The sequence below is a fragment of the Mustelus asterias genome, chromosome 11 (assembly GCF_964213995.1).
Source record: "Mustelus asterias chromosome 11, sMusAst1.hap1.1, whole genome shotgun sequence".
In the NCBI taxonomy this organism is placed as follows: Eukaryota; Metazoa; Chordata; class Chondrichthyes; order Carcharhiniformes; family Triakidae; genus Mustelus; species Mustelus asterias.
In genome coordinates this window covers 104,830,787-104,856,117 of record NC_135811.1, presented here as the reverse complement: position 1 = coordinate 104,856,117, position 25,331 = coordinate 104,830,787, and positions in this window count along the sequence as shown.

Here is a 25,331-nt window from a genome sequence, read left to right as displayed (position 1 = left end):
CAATCATTGTAGTGACCAGCCAAGGAGGTTGATTCGAGGGGAACCAGTGCACCCCCTTGCTCACCCAGCCATAAGAGGTTTAAAATGAGCTTTTGTTGAATCATAGAATCATAGAAACCCTACAGTGCAGAAGGAGGCCATTCGGCCCATCGAGTCTGCACCGACCACAATCCCACCCAGGCCCTACCCCCACATATTTACCTGCTAATCCCTCTAACCTATGCATCTCAGGACTCTAAGGGGCAATTTTTAACCTGGCCAATCAACCTAACCCGCACATCTTTGGACTGTGGGAGGAAACCGGAGCACCCGGAGGAAACCCACGCAGACACGAGGAGAATGTGCAAACTTGAAGCTGGGATGCTCTGGCCACATTCCTCAGAAGCACCTTGGGACGGTTTACTCAATGAAAGATGCTGGACAAATGCGAGTTGCTGTGGTGCCGGTTTTACTGAAGCTTTTGTGCAGTGCTTGGGCCAAATGAGAGGAAGTGACTGGCACATTGTGGGTGGCTGTTTTCCTTGCTTTTCATTCTGATTTCCCTTGCAGCCAGATTGTTACAAATCTGTATACCTCCCACAAGGTCTCCTAATTCCAATTTCTTCTAATAAATAGCCTGTGTGGGAGAGCCGGCAGCCAAGAATCATACCATCAAAACTGAATGTTGGCACAGGCTTGAGGAACTGAATGGCCATACCCTGACCCTAATATTTCTAGAAATTAACTGAATGTTTCTCAAACAGAAATTTCAGAGACGCAGAATTTTTCTCTTTTGCAAAAAAATAGCCAACAATGAAAGATGAAGAGGCAACAGATATTCTAAACAAAATCATAAAATTCCACACAGTTCTATTAAATAAGGTTATTAATAGGAATTATACACCTAATTTACAGGGCTACAGCATTTGCTGACTAATAGGGGAGGTGGTGGCATCGTGGCAGAAACCCAAGGTCACGGGTTCGAATCCTACCATGGCAGCTGCTGGAATTTTGAATTTAATAGAAATAAATCTGAAATGTCTAATGATGATTATGAACCATTGTCGAGTGTCTTAAAAACCTATCTGGTTCATTAATGTCCTTAGGAAAGGAAATTTTTGATTTGATTTGATTTATTATTGTCACATGTATTAACAGACAGTGAAAAGTATTGTTTCTTGCGCGCTATACAGGCAAAGCATACTGTTCATAGAGAAGGAAAGGAGAGAGTTTAGAATGTAGTGTTACAGTCATAGCTCGGGTATTAACAGACAGTGAAAAGTATTGTTTCTTGCGCGCTATACAGGCAAAGCATACTGTTCATAGAGAAGGAAAGGAGAGAGTTTAGAATGTAGTGTTACAGTCATAGCTCGGGTATTAACAGACAGTGAAAAGTATTGTTTCTTGCGCGCTATACAGGCAAAGCATACTGTTCATAGAGAAGGAAAGGAGAGAGTTTAGAATGTAGTGTTACAGTCATAGCTCGGGTATTAACAGACAGTGAAAAGTATTGTTTCTTGCGCGCTATACAGGCAAAGCATACTGTTCATAGAGAAGGAAAGGAGAGAGTTTAGAATGTAGTGTTACAGTCATAGCTCGGGTGGAGAGAAAGATCAACTTCATGCAACATGAGTCCATTCAAAAGTCTGACAGCAGCAGGGAAGAAGCTGTCCTTGAGTCAATTGGTACGTGACCTCAGACTTTTGTATCTTTTTCCCGACGGAAGAAGGTGGAAGAGAGAACGTCCGGGGTGCGTGGGGGTCCTTAATTAACCTGCCTTATCTGGTCTGGCCTACTCCAGACCCACAGCAATGTGATTGACTCTTATAATGACCTCTGAAATGGCCGAGCAATCCACTCAGAAACAATACTTTTCGCTGCATCTCTGTACATGTGACAGCAATAAATCAAATCAAAAATCAGTCAAGGGCAATTAGGGATGGGCAATAAATGCTGGCCCAGCCAGAATTAAAGAATGATGATCCTGTATTGATCACACCTCCAGTCCCGTGCACCCTGGCAGAATCTTACCTTGCTGCTTTATATTTTGTGATACTGTCTGCTTGCTTCTCCTGCTAACCTTTCTTTCATAAAAGGGCTGTCCTCCACTGTCCTCCTCTGATCTAGCTTCTTACTGCATTGATGGTGGCATAGTGGTAATGTCATAGGACTAAAAATCCAGAAGCCCAGGTTACTGTTCTAGGGACACTGGTTCAAATCTTACAATGGTAGCTGATGGAATTTAAATTCAATTAATAAATCTGGAATGCAAAGCTACTCTCGGTAATGGTGACCATTAAATTTTAAATTGATAAATTCTTGATTTCTCAAGGAATTAAGGGCTATGGGGAGAGAGCGGGTAAATGGAGTTGAAATCAACCATGATTGAATGGTGGAGTGGACTCGATGGGCCGAATGGCCTTACTTCCGCTCCTATGTCTTATGGTCTTATGGTCTTATGGAAACCAAGTCACATCCCAACTTCTCCAGGTCGCCCTTTCCCAGGACCCAACTAACTGTGGCTCCTCGCATCTGTAACCTCCCCCTTCCTCCTACAATCTAACAATCTTTAAAACTCTAACTCATTATCGCTACAGCATAACAACCTGCTTTACTCCGTCTCTTCCTAAGTTTTACAAACATAACTGTGGCTGTCAGAGACACCGCCTCATTATGAGAACCATTTTACGTGAGTATGCATTTTATATAATTGCTCAATTATCTGGAAATATTTAATAGTAGGCACCTGCCACAAGCTCAGTGGGGAATTGTTTGTAGTTTGTCTCTCTCTCTCCTCCCCTTGAGGCAGCAAGCCTTGCTGCAGCACAGTGCAACACCAACTCCACATATTCTGAGAATTCTGTATTTCTCCCATTTACATTCCCCACATCCTCAATCCCTCCATTTGCTTCCATGCCTTCAATGGTTTGGACCCTAAACTCTGGAATTCCTTCCCTGAAGGCAAGTTCTTCATCGCTCTCTCCCTTGCCTTCTTTGCAATTCTCCTTACATAGAAGAAGATAGGAGCAGGAGGAGGCCATTCGGCCCTTCGAGCCTGCTCCGCCATTCATCACAATCATGGCTGATCATCCAACTCAATAGCCTAATCCTGCTTTTTCCCCATAACCTTTGATCCCATTTGCTCCAAGTGCTATATCCAGCCGCCTCTCCATTCAATGTTTTGGCATCAACTACTTCCTGTGGTAATGAATTCCACAGGCTCACCACTCTTAGGGTGAAGAAATGTCTCCTCACCTCCATCCTAAATGGTCTACCCTGAATCCTCAGACTGTGACCCCTGATTCTGGACTCCCCCACCATCGGGAACATCCTTCCTGCATCTACCCTGTCTAGTCCTGCTAGAATTTTATAAGCCTCTATGAGATCCCCCCTCATTCGTCTGAACTCCAGCGAAACAATCCTAACCTAGTCAATCTCTCCTCATACATCAGTCCCGCCATCCCCGGAATCAGCCTGGTAAACGTTCGCTGCACTCCCTCGAGAGCAAGAACATCCTTCCTCAGAAAAGGAGACCAAAACTGCACACAATATTCTAAGTGTGGCCTCACCAAGGCCCTGTATAATTGCAGCAACACATCCCTGCTGCTGTACTCAAAACCTCTCCCAATGAAGGCCAACATACCATTTGCCTTCTTTACCGCGTGCTGTATTTGCATGATTACCTTCAGCGACTGGTGCACAAGGACACCCAGGTCCCGCTGCACACTCGCCTCTCCCAGTTTATAGCCATTAAAATCTAACTCTGACATCTGTCCTAAAGTTCCATTATTTATCTGATTACAGTCCAGCAACTTGACTATATTGGGGGTGTTATATAAATGCAGATTATTATTGTTTTTGTTGTTGTATTCCTTCAGTATCTTGCTCAAGATTTTACTCTTTGTGTGAGTTAACTTTCAAACCGTTATCTGGTTGTTTATGGTATTAGTGGGAGCTTGCTTTGCACCACTTTGGTGGCACGGTGGCCCAGTGGTTAGCACTGCTGCCTCACAGCGCCAGGGACCCGGGTTCGATTCCCGGCTTGGGTCACTGTCCATGTGGAGTCTGCACGTTCTCCCCGTGTCTGTGTGGGTTTCCTCCGGGTGCTCCGGTTTCTTCCGACAGTCCAAAGATGTGCGGGTTAGGTGCAGTGGCCATGCTAAAAAAAGTAAAGTTAAAGTTTATTTATTAGTCACAAGTAAGGCTTACATTAACACTGCAATGAAGTTACTGTGAAATTCCCTGAGTCACCACAGTCTGGCGCCTCTTTGGGTCAATGCACCTAACCAGCATGTCTTTCAGAATGTGGGAGGAAACCGGAGCACCTGGTGGAAACCCACGCAGACACGGGGAGAACCCAGGGACTTGGGTTCGATTCCGGGTTTGGGTCACTGTCTGTGTGGAGTTTGCACATTCTCCTCGTGTCTGCATGGGTTTCCTCCAGGTGCTCCGGTTTCCTCCCAAAGTCCAAAGATGTGCGGGTTAGGTTGATTGGCCATGCTAAAATTGCCCCTTAGTGTCCTGAGATGCGTAGGTTAGAGGGATTAGCGGGTAAATATGTAGGGATATGGGGATGGGGCCTGGGTGGGATTGTGGTCGGCGCAGACTCGATGGGCCAGATGGCCTCTTTCTGCACTGTAGGGTTTCTATGATTCTATGATTCTAATGTGCAAACTCCACACAGACAGTGACCCAAGCCGGGAATCGAACCCAGGTCCCTGGTGCTGTGAAGCATCAGTGCTAACCACTGTGCTACCGTGCCACCCTCAGTATACCCAAATAGGCACTGGAGTGTGGCGACTAGGGGATTTTAACAGTATCTTCATTGCAGTGTTAATGCCTACTTGTGACACTAATAAATAAACAAACTTATAAAAAATATTGGAGATAGGGAATGAAAAGGCTGTTTGACTAAAAATCAAAGGGTCTGTTCCCTTTCCAATTAGTGAGGGAAGGTCATAGAATAGAATAGAATCATATAATCCCGACAGTGCAGATGGAGGCCATTCGGCCCATCGAGTCAACACCAACCACAATCCCACCCAGGCCCTGTTCCCGAAACCCCACATATTTACCCTGCTAATCCCCCTGACACCAGGGTCAATTTACCATGGCCAATTCACCTAATCTGCACATCTTTGGACTGTGGGAGGAAACCAGAGCACCCGGAGGAAACCCACACAGACACGGGGCGAATGTGAAAACTCCACATAGACCGTGACCCAAGGCTGGAATTGAACTCGGGTACCTGGCGCTATGAGGCAGTAGTTCTAACCCCCAAGGTGGTGCCCCCGAGGTGGATGTGTCAGATAGCCAACGGTGCGAGCATGAATAGAAGGGCTATTCGGGAAAGAAGGGCATGTGTGAAAATCCCCAGTAAGAAGTCTCACAACACCAGGTTAAAGTCCAACAGGTTTATTTGGTAGCAAATACCATAAGCTTTCGGAGCACTGCTCCTTCGTCAGATGGAGTGGTCTCTGTTCTCAAACAGGGCACAGACACAGAAATCAAATTACAGAATACTGATTAGAATGCAAATCTCTACAGCCAGCCAGGTCTTAAATGCACAGACAATGTGGGTGAAAATCCCCAGACAGGGTTGGCAACCTTAAATAAAGAGTGAAAACCCTCAGGTGAGGAGGATGTGGAGGACGAAAGCACGTAGGAGGAAAAATGAACCTGTCATCGTTTGAAACTAATTTGGAAATCCTCATGGAATTGACTGGCACAAATTGAACTGGGAATTAAAGCCGTGGGAGTGGGAAGAATGTGGATCTTTCCTGAGAAAGAAACAGTTTTTAAAAAAAAGACAAGTAAGCATGTCGAAGACTATACACACTGCGCGTTCAGGGATATCGGAAACCTTTTTCAAAACAGATGCTCCTTCTGAACTCAACACACTCCACGGTTGGGAAACTGATGTAATAAACCACAGATTTTCTGGTGTAATTGTTGTAACTAATCATCTGAGTCATCATATTGTAATCAATTGCTGAATAGATAAGAGATAATTTACATGTTTGTCCAGCACAGGGTAACACAATGAGAATTCAAAAAAGAATTCAGGCATTGTTTGATAAAGATGGCTTGTCCCATGCAAAAAAGTTTGAACAAAGAGATGAAAGGTTATCGGGGGTAGGGAATGTAGAGCGACCTTACTGAATGTCAGAACAACCTTGAGGCATCAGTTATGGCCGACTCCTACTCCTAATTTGTATGTTTGTATGTTTTCTCAAGAAGCAAATGGGGCACGGCACCATTACCACGATTATCTTGGAGCCTCAAAACCTGTCTGCTGGAGTGGTCAATTGACAGGACCCTTCTAAATTGTATTAGTTGCATCTTGTTGGAGTTGGAGCATTCTATACAACTGCAGAGACAAACATTAAATTGAAATTGAATTATCTGCAACACAGATCTGCCTTTAGTTTTGACTCTGGAAACCAGCCAGGCTGCAGTTAAAATGGAGTGAGTGATTTTTAAAAATCGGTTCATGGGAAATCAGAAGCACAAAGGGACTTGGGAGTTCTTGTTCAAGATTATCTTAAGGTTAACATGCAGGTTCAGTCGGCAGTTAGGAAGGCAAATGCAATGTTAGCATTCATGTCGAGAGGGCTAGAATACAAGAGCAGGTACTTCTGAGGCTGTAGAAGGCTCTGGTCAGACCCCATTTGGAGTATTGTGAGCAGTTTTGGGCCCCATATCTAAGGAAGGATGTGCTGGCCTTGGAAAGGGTCCAGAGGAGGTTCACAAGAATGATCCCTAGAATGAAGAGCTTGTCGTACGAGAAATGATTGAGGACTCTGGGTGTGTATTCATTAGAGTTTAGAAGGATGAGGGGGGATCTTATTGAAACTTACAGGATACTGCGAGGCCTGGATAGAGTGGACGTGGAGAGGATGTTTCCACTAGTAGGAAAAACTAGAACCAGAGGGCACAACCTCAGACTAAAGGGACGATCCTTTAAAACAGTGATGAGGAGGAATTTCTTCAGCCAGAGAGTGAATCTGTGAAACTCTTTGCCGCAGAAGGCTGTGGAGGCCAGGTCATTGAGTGTCTTTAAGACAAAGATAGATAGGTTCTTGATTAATAAGGGAAACAGGGGTTATAGGGAAAAGGCAGGAGAATGGGGAGGAGAAAAATATCAGCCATGACTGAATATCGGAGCAGACTCAATGGGCTGAGTGGCTTAATTCTGCTCCATGTCTTATGATGTGGGCATCACTGGCTGGACCAGCATCTATTGCCCACCCTTGAGGGCATTTAAGAGTTAACCACATTGCTGTGGGTCTGGAGTCACATAAGGGCCAGACCAGGTAAGGACGGCAGATTTCCTGAGTTCACATTAGTGAACTAGATGGGTTTTTATGACAATAGCTTCATAGTCGCCATTGGACTTTTAATTCCAGATTTTGTTTTTATTGAATTCAAATTTCATCATCTGCCATGGTGGGATTTGAACCTAAGTCCCCAGAGCATTACCCTGGGTCTCTGGATTACTAGTCCAGCAACAATACCACTACACCACTGCCTCCCACCTGTATTACACACTTAATTCCCACCCCATTCAGACTGATGAAATTTTAAATCTGCAAATCGGGCTCAGATGGCAACATCGGTGCCTCATAACTTGAGGTGGAGATTCCAGCGTTGGACTGGGGTGGGCACAGTGAGAAATCTCACAACACCAGGTTAAAGTCCAACAGCTCTTGTTGAGGCCTCAGCAGGGGAGAAGTAACGGCCTTGTTGATTGGTCAAGCCTCCCAGAAAACAGCAGGCAGGGCCAGAAGAGGCACAGCCAGTGAAGCCTGTGGTTCAGGGGAAACAGGAGTGCTTCTATTAGGAAACCTTGGCACTCCCTTGGGAGTTCCGTCCTTAGGACCTACCCGACTGCAGGGGCCATTCCTGTCACCTGAATTCCTGTTCCTGCCTCATTTCTTTCTGGATTGAAAATGGAAAATGCTGGAAATATTCAACATCTACGCAGAGAGAAAGTTAACTTTTTCTGATCTGTGACCTTTCATCAGATTTATTTCAGAATTCGAGAATCCATAATGGGTTTGATTTTCTTCTGAATTCAGGCGGAAGTCCAATCCAGAATGTGGAAAGGTGAGTTTGTGGCTCGCCCGGTCTCACTGGCTCCACATAGCATCAATCCCACCCCCCGATTAAATTTAAGGCCAGCACCTATGCGATCACACTGAGGAGAATGTGCACACGGTGTTTGGAGCCATACTGGTGAGTGAAGTTTAGAGCCTTTGGTGGTTGCAGGGTAATGCCTTGGTGCAGGTTATATCTGCAAATGCAAAATTAGCCAAAGATTTAATTTACGTGAGTGCCATCATTCAGAAAGAACACATTGTAGCTAGGAATTACTCCACTGGAGAGAAATGAGTTCCTACCACAATCCTTGCACAGACTGGACCTGTCTCTAATACTGTCCAGACCAGAGATTTTGATTTGATTTGATTTATTATTGTCACATGTATTAGTATACAGTGAAAAGTATTGTTTCTTGCACGCTGTACAGACAAAGCATACCGTTCACAGAGAAGGAAAGAAGAGAGTGCAGAATGTAATGTTACAGTCATAGCTCGGGTGTAGATAAAGATCAATTTAATGCAAGGTAAGTCCATTCAAAAGTCTGATGGCAGCAGGGAAGAAGCTGTTCTACAGTCGGTTGGTACGTGATCTCAGACTTTTGTATCTTGTTCCTGACGGAAGAAGGTGGAAGAGAGAATGTCCAGGGTGCGTGGGGTCCTTAATTATGCTGCTTACTTTTCTGAGGCAGCGGGAAGTGTAGACAGAGTCAATGGGTGGGAGGCTGGTTTGCGTGATGGAATGGGCTTCGGGTTCTCAGCCGGAGCTGTGGCATAAAGAAAGGAATGGATACCATCTGCAACCCTCCAAAAATGTTGCATTCCTGACACTCTGACCTTTTGTACATCCTCCATTTCCTTCATCTCAACATTGGTAACCATGTTAACAATCATCTGGTTAACCTGGGCCTCTCCCAGAAGATCATGTCAGGAGGGGATTATCTAAATACAGTGATGCACGAGGTATCTTCCATCAGCATCTGACAAACACGTGACCTCTACCACCTAGGAGGACAAGGACAGCAGACGCATGGTAACACCATGACTTGTAAGTTCCCTTCAAAGTCACACACCATCCTGACTTGGGACTATATCCCCCATTCCTTCACTATCCCCGAGTCAGAATCCTGGACTCCCTCCCTAACCACACTGTGGTGTACCTACACTACAGAGACTGCAGCAGTTCAAGAAAGCAGATCACCACTACCTTCTCAAAGGCAATCAGAGATGGGCAATGAAAAATGTTTGCATGAAACATCCATGAAATAATCAAAAAATGTTGTGTTGAACAAGCTAAGTGAAGCATTTGGTCTTTTTCTGACAGTAATTGTTTGTATTTATATTTGTTGTTAAGAATGCCTTTATAGCATGGTGTCTAGAACATCAAAAATAATCATTAAAATGACCACAACTAGATCTGCAATGAAATGAGGGATTGTGTATCACCAGCTCCATGTCACTTGGTTACAACATCACCTTGGAATGTTAGCATTCATTCCAAGAGAACTAGAATACAAAAGCTGAGATGTACTGCTTTATAAGGCTCTGGTGTGACCATACTTAGAATATTGCGAGCAATTTTGGGCCCTGCATCTAAGGAAGGATATGTTGGCCTTGGAGAGGGTCCAGAGGAGGTTCACGAGAATGATCCTGAGAATGAAAAGCTTGACATACAAGGAGTGTCTGAGGACTCTGGGTCTGTACTCGATGATGGGGGATCTTATTGAAACTTACAGAATAATGAAAAGCCAGTGGAGTGGACGTGGGGAAGATGTTTCCATGAGTCGGAGAGACTAGGATCCGAGTGCACAGCCTCAGGGTAAAGGGAAGACCCTTTAGAACCAAGATGAGGAGGAATTTCTTCAGCCAGAGGGTGGTGAATCTATGGAATTAATTGCCACAGAAGGCTATGGAGGCCAAGTCATTGAGTGTATTTAAGACAGAGGTAGATATGTTCTTGATTGGCAAAGGGATCAAGGATTATGGGGAAAAAGTGGGAGAATGGGGTTGAGAAACTTATCGGCCATGATTGAATGGCGGAGCAGACTCGACGGGCCGAATGGCCTAATTCTGCTCCTACATCTTATGGAAGGCAGCGACATTCTTTGGAGTGTCCCTTTAAGCTGTATCAGCAGCTATCTCTCCACCTTTTTGCCAACAACACTTGTGCTCATTGATCTACATTGGCAAACACCTCTGTGTTCAGATCTTTCCATGGCCTAAGCCTCTCCCTATCTCCAAACCGTACCCACGCCCTCCAACCTTCTGAGAACTCGCAGCTGTGTGGAAGTGCTGGAGATAGTGCCCCTCTCCCTGTGATAACAGAGGTGCTATCGGAGAGGGGCTCTCACAGCTGCTATTGCTTTGTCACTGAGCTCAAGCTGGTGGTTGTCTGATAGCAATTCACCTCCTGAGCTCATTGTGTGAGGAATGTGAGCAGCAGAAAGAGACTCAATAAGCAGTAAAGGAAACACATTCATTTATTGCCACATTCCCCCAGTAAAGTGTCCAAATCAATACTCCACATATACACTCAATCTCCCTGTCTTTAAATAAAGGGCTGTTCTTCTCACTTTACAAGGAATAGTGAGGTGAGTCTCATAGATGCAGATAAGGGGATGCCAAATAAATACACGAGGGAGGAAAGAAATAGAATGGCATGTTAAAAGGGTGCAACGTGGAGTGACAGGAATCTCACGTAGAATATATTATGCACTGTGCTGTAAATAGTATGGGAAACTACAGAAAACAATGATCTTTTCCCCTATTTTCTCCCTTCCTGCTTTCTTGCCCCATGAAGGTGCTGACTCTTGCTCAGGTACAGGATTATATAGAATTTATAGCACAGCAACAGGCCAATCGGCCCATTGGGCCTTTGCAGGAGTCTACGTTCCAAACAAGTCTCCACCCACTCTACTTTTCCTGACTCTAATCATATTGCCTGCTGTACCCCCAGCTTCAGCCCCTCACCGAAATGGCAACGCAATGTGTGCCTGAATGGAACGGTCAGAATTTGTCTGGATGGCTTCTACTATTTCTCTGTGAGTCTGTGCCATGGGGTGAGGGGTCATGCCCTCACAAGTGCCACTCCTGCCTGGCCAAGTGTTAGATGATGCACATGGCCAAATTGGGGGTGCACATCCGGTGCTTTATTATGGCCCTTTGTGGGGACATTTCTCTTCTATGTTTCAACCAGAGGTATTAGTTAACCTACTGCAGTATTAGTCCAAAGATGTGTCGGTTAGGAGGATTGGCCATGGTAAATTGTCTCTTCATAGAATCATAGAAACCCTACAGTGCAGAAGGAGGCCATTCGGCCCATCGAGTCTGCACCGACCACAATCCCACCCAGGCCCTACCCCCACATATTTTACCCGCTAATCCCTCTAACCTACGCATCCCAGGACTCTAAGGGGCAATTTTTTTAACCTGGCCAATCAACCTAACCCACACATCTTTGGACATCTTAGCGTCAGGGGGATTAGCAGAGTAAATCCCTGGGGGTTATAGGGATAGGGCCTGGGTGGGGTTGTTGTCAGTGCTGACTCGATGGGCCAAATGGCCTCCTTCTGCACTGTGAATCTACAGGCTTTGTATGACCATCTATAGAATATAACTACATGTGACTGAGATAAAGAACATTAACTAGCTAGTGGATGGGTGTGCCTTTAGCTGCCTAGGGTCTAAACTCTGAAATTCCATCATTAAAACTCTCTGCTTTTCTACCTCTCCATGTCCTTCTTTAAGACACTCATTAAAACTTAACTCATTGATCAAACTTTTACTTATCTATCCTACTGTGGCTGGGATTTTCTGCACCCTCCCTCCGATCCCCCCCCTTCCAATCCGCCCCCCCTTTCAATCCTTCCCCACTCCCCCCACCCCCCCACCCCACCCTTCCCTCCCATCACCCATTGGAATTTCCGATGGCAGAGATGGTTTGCCATTGGCTGCCCACAATGGCCATTTGAGTTACTGGCCAGCCGCACCACCGGGTAACCTGCTGAAGGGGGGGTCGCCTTTGGCGAGACCGGAATATCCCACCAGCTGGAAGACCCGGAAAATCCAGGCCTATGGCTGGAATTCTCCGCCTGTTCATGCCCTGCTGCTGCTGTCGGTGAGGACGGAAAATTTGACGCTCTGCCAAATCTCTGTTCACTGCAGTGGGACCAAAGATGCCCGCTGGTGTGAAGGGCTGGGGAATCAAACCCTGTGTCTATTCGAGGCTCGGGTCAATTCCTGTCTGATTATGCTCCTGTGAAGTCTTCTAAAGAAAGGAAGAAAATTATTTACGTGTATAAAGCGTGTTTTGCAGCTACGGGACATCTCAGAGTGCTTTGCAAACGGTGAAATATTTTTTGAAGTGTAATTCCGGTTGTAATGTAGGCACAGTGAGCTTTGCCACAAAAAGAGCAGAGGAAGTAAACCAGCCACTACGGCCCTGTATTCACCTCCACATCAGTGAAGATACACCAGAAATCAAGCACAGAAACAAGGAACAGAAACATGTTTCCTGTGCAGACACAAAGACGACAGTAAAATTCTTTGATTTGAATGACCCTCACAGCACCAGGAACCCTGGTTCATTTCCGGCCTCGGGTGACTGTCTGTGTGGAGTTTGCACATTCTCCTCGTGTCTGCATGGGTTTCCTCCGGGTGCTCCAGTTTCCTCCCACCATCCAAAAGTGTGCAGGTTAGGTGGGTTGGCCATGGTAAATTGCCCCTTAGTGTCAAGGGGATTAGCAGGGTAAATATGTGGGTTACGGGGCCTGGGCGAAACTGTAGTCTGCACAGGCTCAATGGGCCAAATGGCCTCCTTCTGCACTGTAGGGATTCTATGGTGCAATGATTCTAACTTGGGGAGATGATGATGTAGTGGCAATGTCCGTGAATTAGCAATCCACAGGCCCAGCTAATGCTCTGGGGTCATGGGTTCAAATCCCACCATAGCAGAAGGTTCAAATTCAATTAATAAATCTGGAATATAAAGTAACAGTGACCATGAGGTTATCATTGATTGTTGGAAAAACCCACCTGCTTCATAATGCCCTCAAGGGAAGGAAATCTGCCGTCCTTACCTGGTCTGGCCTACATGTGACCCCAGATCCATAACAATGTGGTTGACTCTTAACTACCCTCTGAAATGGCCTCGCAAGCCACTCAGTTCCAGGGCAATTAAGGATGGGCATCGAATGCTGGTCTATGCCAGTGATGCTCACATCCAATGAAAGAATAAAGTGGTTGCAGGGGGGGGGAAGCCAATTTATAAACAGCTAGAAATCTCCATCAAACAACGGCGTGATAATAATCAGCTAATCTGATTTTGTGGTCTCGATTGAGGAATGAATATTGGCCAGGACACGCGGGACAACTCACCTGTTCATCTCTGAAATCATGACATGGGATATTTTACGCTCAGCTGAGAGAGCAGGTAGGAACTTGGTTTACCATCTCATGCTGAAGGTGGAATTCCCTCAGTGCTGAATGGAATGTCAGCCTTAATGTTTGTATTCAAGCACTGGAGTTGGACTTGAACGGTAAGAAGTCTCACAACACCAGATTAAAGAAACCTGCTGGACTTTAACTTGGTGTTGTGAGACTTCTTATTGTGCTTACCCCAGTCCAACGCCGGCATCGTTGGACTTGAACCCAGAACTTTGTGACTCAGAGGCAAGAGAGCTACAAACTGAGCCATATAAGATGCTCTTGTTACATTAAAGGCACAGCATAAATGCAAGTTACTGTTAAGTGTGTGGCAGTTAGAAGAAATTAACAAAATTATGGACCACTCAATATTTTACCCCTCAAGCCAAGATTTTCATTTTTAATTATTTACTTGCTATTTAAATAAGGTGAGGACCAAATAATGGGCTCTATTCATGCATGTCAACTGTCAACAGGGAACGTTTTAAAAATTAACCTTGGGAATTAGTGCAGGCTTTCTCACGGATTGTAAATATTTCCCATCCACATGTAGCAGAATGAGGAAAGACAGGTCTAAAAATATCACCAGTGCTGCACCTACGAGCTGTTTATTCGACACAGCTGTTATCGCCCAAGGCTCCAGTGCAGTGCCTATTTAAGTCGCAGTGCAATCTCCGTAACAGCTCACATAACATAAGAAAAGGGCTGTGAAGTATGAAACATTGTGATTGATAAGCTTCCCTTGTCACTTAATGAGTTAAAATAAAAGTTAGGTCCAAGCTGGAACACTTTTAGAAAGACTTGTAGAGGGTGCGGAGGAGCTGTACTGGAATAGTAATTTGCCTGACAGTGCCTCATCAAAGATCAACTACCCAATGAAGTGAATATTGCCTCCCTACCAAAGCTAAGCTGACCACCGTAGACCTACACAATCTACCGTTTGTGGGCGACTGCAGTGCCGTTGCCAACTCTGCACCAGATTTTCAAGTCACCCTCGATCTCTTCAATTCTGTATACAAGAGACACCACATGTCCTTAAAAGTTGCCAAAACTCAAACACATATAAAAGATTTCAAATAGATCTCACAACTGAAAACCGGACACTATGAGTCACTGAGGCCATCAGCAGCAGCAGAATTGTATAACTCCACAATCTGTAACCTCATTGTATATCCCATTATCATCAAACTGAGGGATCAACCCTGGTTCAATGAAGATTGCAGAAGGGCATGCCTTAATTAGCACCAGGCATACCAAAAAAATGAGGTGTCAACCCTGGTGAAGCTACAACACCGGACTACTTTCATGCCAAACAACAGAAGCTACATGTGTTACAAAGCAGAGGCTGATTCCCCCCTCTGCGAACTAACACCAAAGTACCCAAAGAGGAGTACCTCACCTCATAATCTGTAAAAAGTGTGTGTGAAGTGGTGTGACCTGCTCCTCAGCAACTTCTAGTGATTAAATGCAAAATAAATCCCTGACACTCTCTCTCAAATTAACACGTAACAAGTTATTTATCTAATAGTGAACAACTTTACTAAACTAGTAACAAACCAAATAAAACAAGACTCTAATGGTTAGCTAGTCCAATAAATACAATTCCCACTCATTAACAAAAAATGGAATTTAGTTACTCTCCAAATTGCAACCAGGTTTTGCGTCTTCCGGAATATTCTGGGCCTTCTCTGCTGATTCTTCTGTCTGGAACTTCTGTCTTCTTTCTTCTTTGGTACCTTTGCTATGTAGATGGTGCTTTGAGCTGAGAGCTGTCACAGGTGGCAGTTGCTCTCTGCTTTTGTCCCACTGCCGCCCCTTCTTTTATACCTGTGATGATGTATCAATATTTCCCACAATATGATTGGTCCGAGGTTATCAAAACCATCAGATTTAAATTGAATAGCTTATTGGTATCTAAGTGCCTAATTCAAATTGATTGGCTGAATTCCAAAAATTCAAAAGCCTGTTGTCTTGGTAACGCTGCTGCTTGGCCTTTCAATACAAATGTTTCCGTTTGGATCCCTATGGACTTGCATTCGTTTAACTTTCTAAGGACAGAAAAAGCACCACCTTTTAAAGGTTTCTCCCTAGCATTCTACAATTTTACAAACACCAATTTACAATTACTCTGCCAAACTTCACAACATATGTGATAGGCAGAGTTTAAAATTAAAGTTTAAAGTTTATTTATTAGTCACAAGTAAGGTTTACATTAACACTGCAATGAAGTTACTGTGAAATTCCCCTAGTCGTCACATTGTTCGGGTCAATGCACCTAACAAGCATGCCTTTCAGATTGTGGGAGGAAACTGGAGCACCCGGAGGAAACCCACGCAGACACGGGGAGAATGTGCAAACTCCACACAGATAGTGACCCAAGCCGGTAATTGAACCCAGGTCCCTGGTGCTGTGAAGCAGCAGTGCTAACCACTGTGCTACCGTGCCACCCATGATTCCAGAATCAACAGATCATATCTAAGCTCTGCAGCCCCGTCATATCCAGTTGTGAATGGTGGTGGTCAATTAAACAACTCACTGGAGGAGGAGGCTCCACAAATATCCCCATCCTCAGAGATGGGGGAGTCAAATACATCAGTGCAAAAGATAAGGCATTTGCAACAATCTTCAACCAGAAGTGCTGAGTGGATGATTCATCTCAGCCTCCTCCCGAGGTCCCCAGATTCACAGCTGTCAGTCTTCAGCCAATTTGATTCATTCCACATGAAAGAAACAGCTGAAGGCACTGGATACAGCAAAGGCAACGGGCTCTGACAACGTGGGAGCAATAGTACTGAAGACCTGTGCTCCAAAATCAGAGATGAGGAGGAATTTCTTCAGCCAGAGAGTGATGAATCTGTGGAACTCTTTGCCGCAAAAGGCTGTGCAGGCCAGATCATTGAATGTCTTTAAGACAGAGATAGATAGGTTCTTGATTAATAAGGGGATCAGGGGTCATGGGGAAAAGGCAGGAGAATGGGGATGAGAAAAATATCAGCCATGATTGAATGGCAGAGCAGACTCGATGGGCCGAGTGGCCTAATTCTGCTCCTATGTCTTATGGTCCTAAAACTTGCCGCATCCTTAGCCAAGCTGTTCCAGTACAGGCATATATCCGGCAATGTGAAAAATTGCCCTGGAACAGAGTACATGAAAAGTAGGACAAATCCAACTTGGTCAATTAGTGCCCCATCAGTCTACTTTTGATCATCAGTAAAGTGATGGAAGGGGTAATCGACAGTGCTATCAAGCAGCACCTGCACAGCAATAACCTGCTCACAGGCATTCAGTTTGGGTTCCACCAGGGTCACTCAGTTCTTGACTCATTACAGGCTTGATTCAAACATGGACAAGCGAGCTGCACTCCAGAGCCACCGTAAAAGTGACTGCCCTTGACATCGAGGCAGCGTCTTACTGAGTGTGGAGTCAAGGAGCCCAAGCAAAACTGGAGTCAATGGGAATGAGAAGGAAGACTCTCTAGTTGGAAACATACCAGGCACAAAGCAAGATGGTTGTGATTGTTGGACATCAAGCATCTCAGTCCAAGGACATCTCTGTGGGAGTTCCTCAGGGTGGTGTTCGGGACCCAACCATCTTCAGCTGCTTCATCAATGACCTGCCTTCCATCATAAGGTCAGAAGTGGGGATCATAGAATCCCTACAGTTCAGAAGGAAGCGATTCGGCCCATCGAATCTACACCAACTATTCACTTTAATTTTCCATCTTTAAAGTTGATTTAAAGTTTGAAAGTTTATTTATTTATTAGTCACAAGTCGGCTTACATTAACACTGCAATGAAGTTACTGTGAAAATTCCTTCGTCTCCACACTCCGACCCCTGTTCGGGTACACTGAGGGAGAATTTAGCACGGCCAATGCACCTAACCTGTACGTCTTTCAGACTGTGGGAGGAAACTAGAACACCTGGAGGAAACCCACGCAGACACGGGGAGAATGTACAGACTCTACACAGACAGTTACCCAAGCCGCGAATCGAACCTGTCTCTGGAGCTGTGAGGCAGCAGTGCGGACCACTGTGCCACCGTATTTAATCCATAGAATTCCAGTAACATTACCACAAGGCACATTGCACTGTTGCTATGGGGGAGGTATTTCACAGGGCTTCTCTCTCTCTCTCCCATTTGGTTGTGGAAATTCAAGACCTGAAACCAAAACGCAGCCTTCCGGAACACCAGACACTTCTCTGTGGTGACTGAAGGCTGCTCACTTCACTTCTTCACAGTTCTGTCCCAGCACAGAGCACTCTCTCCAGGAAGTCTTATGGTCACAGATAACACAGCTCCCAGTCTGGCTTTATATATGGGTTTTTCTCTTTCACCTTTTCCCATTGTCCTTATCCTTATTTAAATTTTACCTTTCCCAGGATAAAAAATCTTTTATGTTCTGCTTATGGCCACCACCCTTTGAATAAAACAAAATGTAATAACTTTGCCTTATTTATTTATGACGTTTTCCCAACTGTAAACTCATATTTTAATTTAATAACTGAAAACAATAACCTTCTTAAAATGGAATAAACTTTTAGAAGACTTTCAACAAGGTCTCACATAACAGACTACAATGCAAAGTTTGCATATCTCTATGCAAAGTTAAAGCACATGGGATTGCAGGTAATCTATTGAAATAGTCAGCAGATAGGAAGCAAAGAGTTGGAATAAATGGGTCTTTTTCTGATTGGCAGTCAGTGACTAGCGGGTTTCGCAGGGATATGTGCTGGGACCCCCAACTGCTCACAATACATATACATTAATGATTTGGAAGAGAGAACTGAATGTATTACCTCCAAAGTTGCAGATAATACAAAGTTGAGTGGGAGGGTAAGCTGTGAGGAGGATGCAGAGATGCTTCAGCATGATTTGGACAGTGTATGGGCATATGCATGATAGATGCAGTATAATGTGGATAAATGTGAAGTTATCCACTTTGGTAGCAATAATAGGAAGACAGATTATTACTTGAATGTGTGTAAATTGAGAGAGGTGGATACTCAGCGAGACCTTGGTATTCTTGTGCATCAGTCGCTGAAAGTAAGCGCGCAGGTACAGCAGGCTGTAAAGAAGGCAAATGGCATGTAGGCCTTCATAGCGCGAGGATTTGAGTATCGGGATAGGGATGTTTTGCTGCAATTATGTAGGGTGTTGGTGAGGCCACACCTGGAGTATTGTGTCTAGTTTTGGTGTCCTTATCTGAGGAAGGGTGTCCTTGCTATAGAGGGAGGACAGCGAAGGTTTACCAGGCTGATTCCTGGGATGGCAGGTCTGTCATATGAAGAGAGGGTCTGTACATTTAAGACCTGGCTGGCTGTAGAGATTTGCATTCTAATCAGTATTCTGTAATTTGATTTCTGTGTCTGTTTGCACTGTTTGAGAACAGATACCCACTCCATCTGACGAAGGAGCTGTGCTCCGAAAGCTTATGGTATTTGCTACCAAATAAACCTGTTGGACTTTAGCCTGGTGTTGTGAGACTTCTTAATATGAAGAGAGACCAGGTCGGTTAGGATTATATTCACTGGCGTTTAAAAGAGTGAGAGGGGATCTCATAGAAACTTATAAAATTCTAACAGGGTAGATTCAGGAAGAATGTTCCCGATGGTGGGGGAGTCCAGAACTAGGGTTATAGTTTGAGGATAAGGGGTAAACCTTGTAGAACTGAGGTGAGGAGAAATTTCTTCACCTAGAGGGAGGTGAATGTGTGGAATTCACTACCACAGAAAGTAGTTGAGGCTAGAATGTTGTTAGATTTCAAGAAGAAATTAGATATAGCTCATGAAGCGAAAGGGATCAAGGGATATGGGGGGGAAGGGGGATCAAGACATTGAATTCGATGATCAGCCATGATCAAAATGAGTGGCGGAGCAGGCTCGAAGGGCCGAATGGCCTAGACTTGCTTTGAGTTTCAATATCTCCTAATGCAAATTTCTACCCATGTCTTATTTAACTGCAGAACACCAAACTGGCCCTATTCACTTTACATGCCTGCCTTTAACACCTAGCCTCTTTGATGTCCTCAACTTTGTAGAGACCCAGTCCCGAGCTTAATCAAATTAGTTACACACACAAACACACACACACACACACGCACATACACACACACACAATCCTGCTTTATAGAATATCATAGTAGATTCCAGAAATATTAAAAAATAACATTTTCTTCACAGTGTCAAGTGCTATTTTACCATGGAAACTGTCTTAGGTAAGTCTGATCCTTTTTTCAATGTTCACACATAAATACAATGGTCATACTTCAGTCCGTCTCCTCCTTCCTGGGAACTCCTTTGGGATCAAGTATGATTTGTTTCCACTCTGGTTAATGGGTTCCGAGATGGCTGATAATTCCAAGGCCTAACCTTCAGATTCTGCCACATGCAGGGCAGGTGATGAATGGAGTCTCGAGTAGGTGGCTTGTTTGGAGGTTTGTGTTCTCTCCTTACTTAACCTGACCTCTGCACATTCCCCACGACATGTTCATAGAATCATAGAATCTGTGCCTTCCCAAATTAACTTTCTCCATTTTGTTTGTTCACAATCAAGGGACCCCCATGAGTCAGCGGGTTTGCCTCACCTCTGCAGGAATGCATTGAGGACACCCCTAAAGTTTTTCTGCTATCCTCCTGGGCACGTCCTACATTCCCATGTTCCTATCAACACTCAGATAAGTCTTTATGTGACAAACTTGCTTTTTCCCAGGATGTCATCAATGTTGCTATAGAATCATAGAAACCCTACAGTGCAGAAGGAGGCCATTTGGCCCATCGAGTCTGCACCGATCACAATCCCACCCAGGCCCTACCCCCATATCCCTACATATTTTACCCACTAATCCCTCTAACCTACACATCTCAGGACACTAAGGGGCAATTTTAGCATGGCCAATCGACCTAACCCGCACATCTTTGGACTGTGGGAGGAAACCGGAGCACCCAGAGGAAACCCACGCAGACACGGGGAGAATGTGCAAACTCCACACAGACAGTGACCCAAGCCGGGAACCGAACCCAGGTCCCTGGAGCTGTGAAGCAGCAGTGCTAACCACTGTGCTACCGTGCCGCCCCTATGAACCGGCCAGCAAGAGTCTCCAAAGGGCTGGCTTTCCTTTCATAACTTCTCCTGTTCATGAGGCACTCTTGCCTCCTTCCTTACAAAGGCACACCTGAAAACAGTGTTGATGCCTGTGTGGAACATCATAGTAGAACGACACTGGTGCTTTGCCACATTGTTAAACTGCACCTGAGATCTATGACTTTCTCCAATTCTGGCCTTTTGTACACCCCCAGCTTCCATGAGGGAAGGTACTTGCCTGATAGGGATCCAGATCATAAGTTCTGAAATTCCCTCCCTAAACCTTCCTGGCTTTGTATCTCACTCTCTGCCTTTAAGACACTTATAGAATCATTGAATCCCTACAGTGCAGAAGGAGGCCATTCGGCCCATCGAGTCTGCACCAACCACAATCCCACCCGGGCCCTAACCCCGTAACCCCACACATTCACCCTGCTAATCCCCCGACACTAGGGGCAATTTAGCATGGCCAATCAACCAAGCCTGCACGCCGTTGGCCTGTGGGAGGAAATGGGAGCACCCGGAGGAAACCCACACAGACACAGGGAGAACATGCAAACTCCACACAGACAGTGACCCGAGGCTGGAATTGGACCCGGGTCCCTGGCACTATGAAGCAGCAGTGCTAACCACTGTGCCACCATGCCACCCAAAACATATCGTCTTAAAACATATCTCTTTGTCCAAACTTTTGATCACATGTCCCAATCTCTCTTCATCTGTTTTATTCCTTCATGGAACATGGGTGTTGCTAGCTAGGCCAGCATTTTTTATTGCCCATCCCTGATTGTCCTTGAGAAGGTGAGGGCTGCTGCCTTCTTGAACCACTGCAGTCCATTCCTTCTGTCTTAAAGGCACTTTTTTCCAAAAATATATTCTGTTCATAGAATTTGTAAAAGTATATCACAAAAATTTCAACCTGAACGTTATAGAAATTGACATAAAACTTGACTTGTCTCCAGAGAATGTGTTTCACTCATAGATGTCTCAATACAATTGTAATTCTTTTGATAGTTACAACACACATTCCATGTCATGCACACAGCCTGGGGGCAAAACATTTCAAATTGAAAAATTACAAAAAGTGCAAAGAATTCAACTTTACTTCACACGGCATGTTCCTCTCTGAGGTGATTCAAGACGATTTCAATACTCGTGTGTTCATAGTCATTGTTATACATACAGCCAATGAGGTTCCACAAATTTTCCAGCCCCTTGGTGCACTGTGGGTGAAAGGTCTTCGTCAACGACCTTCCCCCATTGCACTTTCGTGGCGGCTTCCCCAATTTTAGTGTGTCCCTCAGCACGTAGTCCTGGACCTTGGAATGTGTCTTTCTACAACACTGGGTCAAGGGCAACCCTTGGCACCGAAAGACCAGCACGCTTCGGGCAGACCAAAGAGCATCTTTCACCGAGTTGATGACCCTCCAGCAGCAGTTGATGTTTGACTACCCCCGGTGTGCATCCCTGAAAGCTTGTTGAGCCAGGAATCCTGATTCAGGGAGCTGTTCAGGCCAAAAAATAACCACGGCATCCTTTTCCGAGCCTGCTTTGCAAAGGCACAAAGGAGGTGAACAACAGTCTCTTATTGTGGACAGTCACCTCACGAGCAACGTGCAGAGGGAGTGAGACTCCGGGCAAGTAAGAAGATCTGACGGGGAAAGCCTTTCTCACCACCAGCCAAGCTAGGTCTTGGTGCTTGTCTGAATGTCAAAGACACTACATAGTTGCAAGTTGCCCTCTGACTGCTTTAATATCTGAAATCGTCCCTGGAGAAACCCAGAGCCCCCGAACCATTTCCAATGGAGACCTGGCGGCTTTGGGAGAGGAGGATGCTGGGAAGGAGGACCGAGCTGGCAAAAGAATGATTCTGTTTGTGAGGAAACCCGAAGAAGTTCTGTTTGCGTTAATAATCACACTAAACCCGACTGAACAAAAACAAACAGGCATTTAAATCACAAAGCAGGCCAAGATTTGCATCTTTTTAGCCGCTATTAAGACTGTGAAATGTCATGTGGTGATGACAACAGCCTGCTACTTGTGGCACTTCCAATGGCTGGGGGCCTCCAAGAGATTACACGATTCTTGCATTTAAATTGCTTTTGATTTACCAATGGCAGGAAGGAAGTGGTTTAGGGACAAAGAGAAAGTTTTTGATGTAATGCACTAAAGTTAAAGTGGCTGAACAAATTTGAAATGGCGAATATATATATATAGAAATACATCTATAATTAATGTTCAAGAGATTAATTTAATACGGTGCTGAAGGTTTTCAGGTTGAATCACTGGTCTGTAATGAATCTTACTTGAGTGTTGCAATTGGCAATTTTCAGTGCATTTGGGCTAGGGAGGGGAAGGGTTAGGGAAGAGAAGAACGAGTGAGGGATCCTTCCCCCCCCCCCCCCCCCCCCACCCCCCAACCTCTGCTGGTACCTAAGAATGCCCGTCTGCATCTGTGATATTGGGTGAAATCAAGGTCAGTTACTCCACTAAGATAAAAGCAAAATACCGCGGATGCTGGAATCTGAAACAACAACAGAAAATGCTGGAAAATCTCAGCACAGCATTTGTGGAGAGAGAATAGAGTCAACTTCTCGGGCGGGATTTTCCAGCCACGCTTGCCCCAAGACCGGAAAATTCTGCCCGGGATCACCAGACCGTTGCATGGTCCCATGGTTTGTGTGGCTTTTGCTACCAAATAAACCTGTTGGACTTTAACCTGGTGTTGTTAAACTTCTTACTGCACAACCCCCACCACCTGCTACAATTCCCATGGCGGGAGAGATGGGAAAATTCCGCCCTTCGAGTCCGGATGACCCTTTGACAGAACTCTGACAAAGAGTCATCCAGACGTCAAGCTCTGTTCTCTCTCCACAGATGCTGCCAGACCTGCTGAGATTTTCGAGCATTTTCTTGTTTTGTTTCAGTTACTCCACTGTTGACGAACGTTCGAGGTCTCAGTGCATGAGATGGATGTATGAAGAAATGAAGAAAGCCCACATGGATGGAAGACGAGAGAGCTCTGGGTGCCTGTCCATATAAACAGGCAAGAAGAAAATCATGTGTTTGGAGTGGATACGGTGGCTCAGGAAATATTTATGGCCCAACAAAGTTTGAACTAGATCTGTTCTTAGCCTACCAAGAACAACATATATGTAGTGCTTTTAATAAATACTGTATCTCGAGGCACTTTACAACTGTGTAGCCCAACAACAGGGCTTATATTTATATAGCACCTTTAACACAATTAAATGACTCAAGATATTTTACAGGAGTGTACTCCAACAAAAATTAAATACTGAACCAAAGGAGGAGACATTACAACAGGTGATCATAAGTTTGGTCAAAGAGAGAGTTTCAAGGAGAATTTTAAACTGTGAGAAAGAGAGAGAGAGAGAGAGAAAAGTAGTGAGGTGGAGAGATATAACAAAGGAGTTCCTGAATTTAGCATCCAGATAGATGAAGACATGGCCCCCAATGGTGAGGTGAGAGAAACGGCAGTTATGTACAAAGGCCAGAATAGGAAGAATCCAGAATCTTAAGATGGGTGTAGGGTTGGAGGAATTTACAGTGATCCATGGCGGAGGGGTTGAGGGAGGGGAGGGGGATTTAAAAAGGAGATAAATGTTTAATAAACTAAAAATATTCACATTTCATTAACACCTTATGTCAAAATAATAAATATTTTTTGAAATGCAGTGATGGGCAAGACACATCTGGTAATAACAATTTCACAAATGGCCACTGGATGAATGACCAAATTAACATTTTTGGGCGCTGTTAAAGGAGGAATGTTGACCAGACACTGGAATTCATACAGTACAGCTGCGTAAAAGGATTCTTTTCATCTTTCCCTGCCACCCCTACTTCTTTGGACAGTGACCTTTAACCTGTGCCCTCCAGTTACCAAATCCTCTGGCAATGGAAAATTGTTCTTTATTTACCAAAACCTTTCATGATTTTTGATTAATCATTTAACCTTCTTGGTTTATGTTATGTATTTGTATTAATCCTTTTTAGCTGACTGAAGCTCTGTTGATTAATATATTCAGGTATTCACCAGAAGTGACGTCACATGTCATAAAAACCCATCTAGTTCACTAATGTGAACTAAGGAAATCTGCTGTCCTTACCTGGTCTGGCCCTTATTTGACTACAGACCCAGAGCAATTACCCTCGGGATGGGCAATAAATGCTGGCCCAGTGTGGTGAACCATAGTTGGTTACCACTATGAGTGCTGAGCCATGGATGGTCAGCACTATGGGGTTTGTAGATATGTTACTGTAATTACTGTTGGTGTTAGGGTTGGGCTGTTCTACCTGTTGATATTGTTCTGTGGTACACTCCAGTTGGCTCCGCCTACCAGGGGAAGTATAAAGGTCACAGCACTGCCTGGAGACCCTTTAGTCTGGGATTGTATTGTATATAGTGTGCTCCATTCTTGTCAGTAATAAAAGCCTTTATTTCCCGGGTACAATCTAGCCTCCCGAGTGATTTAATCGCGCATCAATTTTATTACTGACAAAATTTTGAAAACCATGGAGCAAATGTTGAAACCCGATCGGCTTACACTAGATCCACGTGTGGCAGGAGCGTCGAACACTTTTGACCATTGGTTAAAGTGTTTTCAAGACTACATCGATGCCTCAACAGCCATTCAAAACGACGCCGATAGACTGCGGGTCCTCCACGCGAGGGTAAGCGACACCGTATACTTAGCAATCCGCGATGCCCAAGACTACAAAG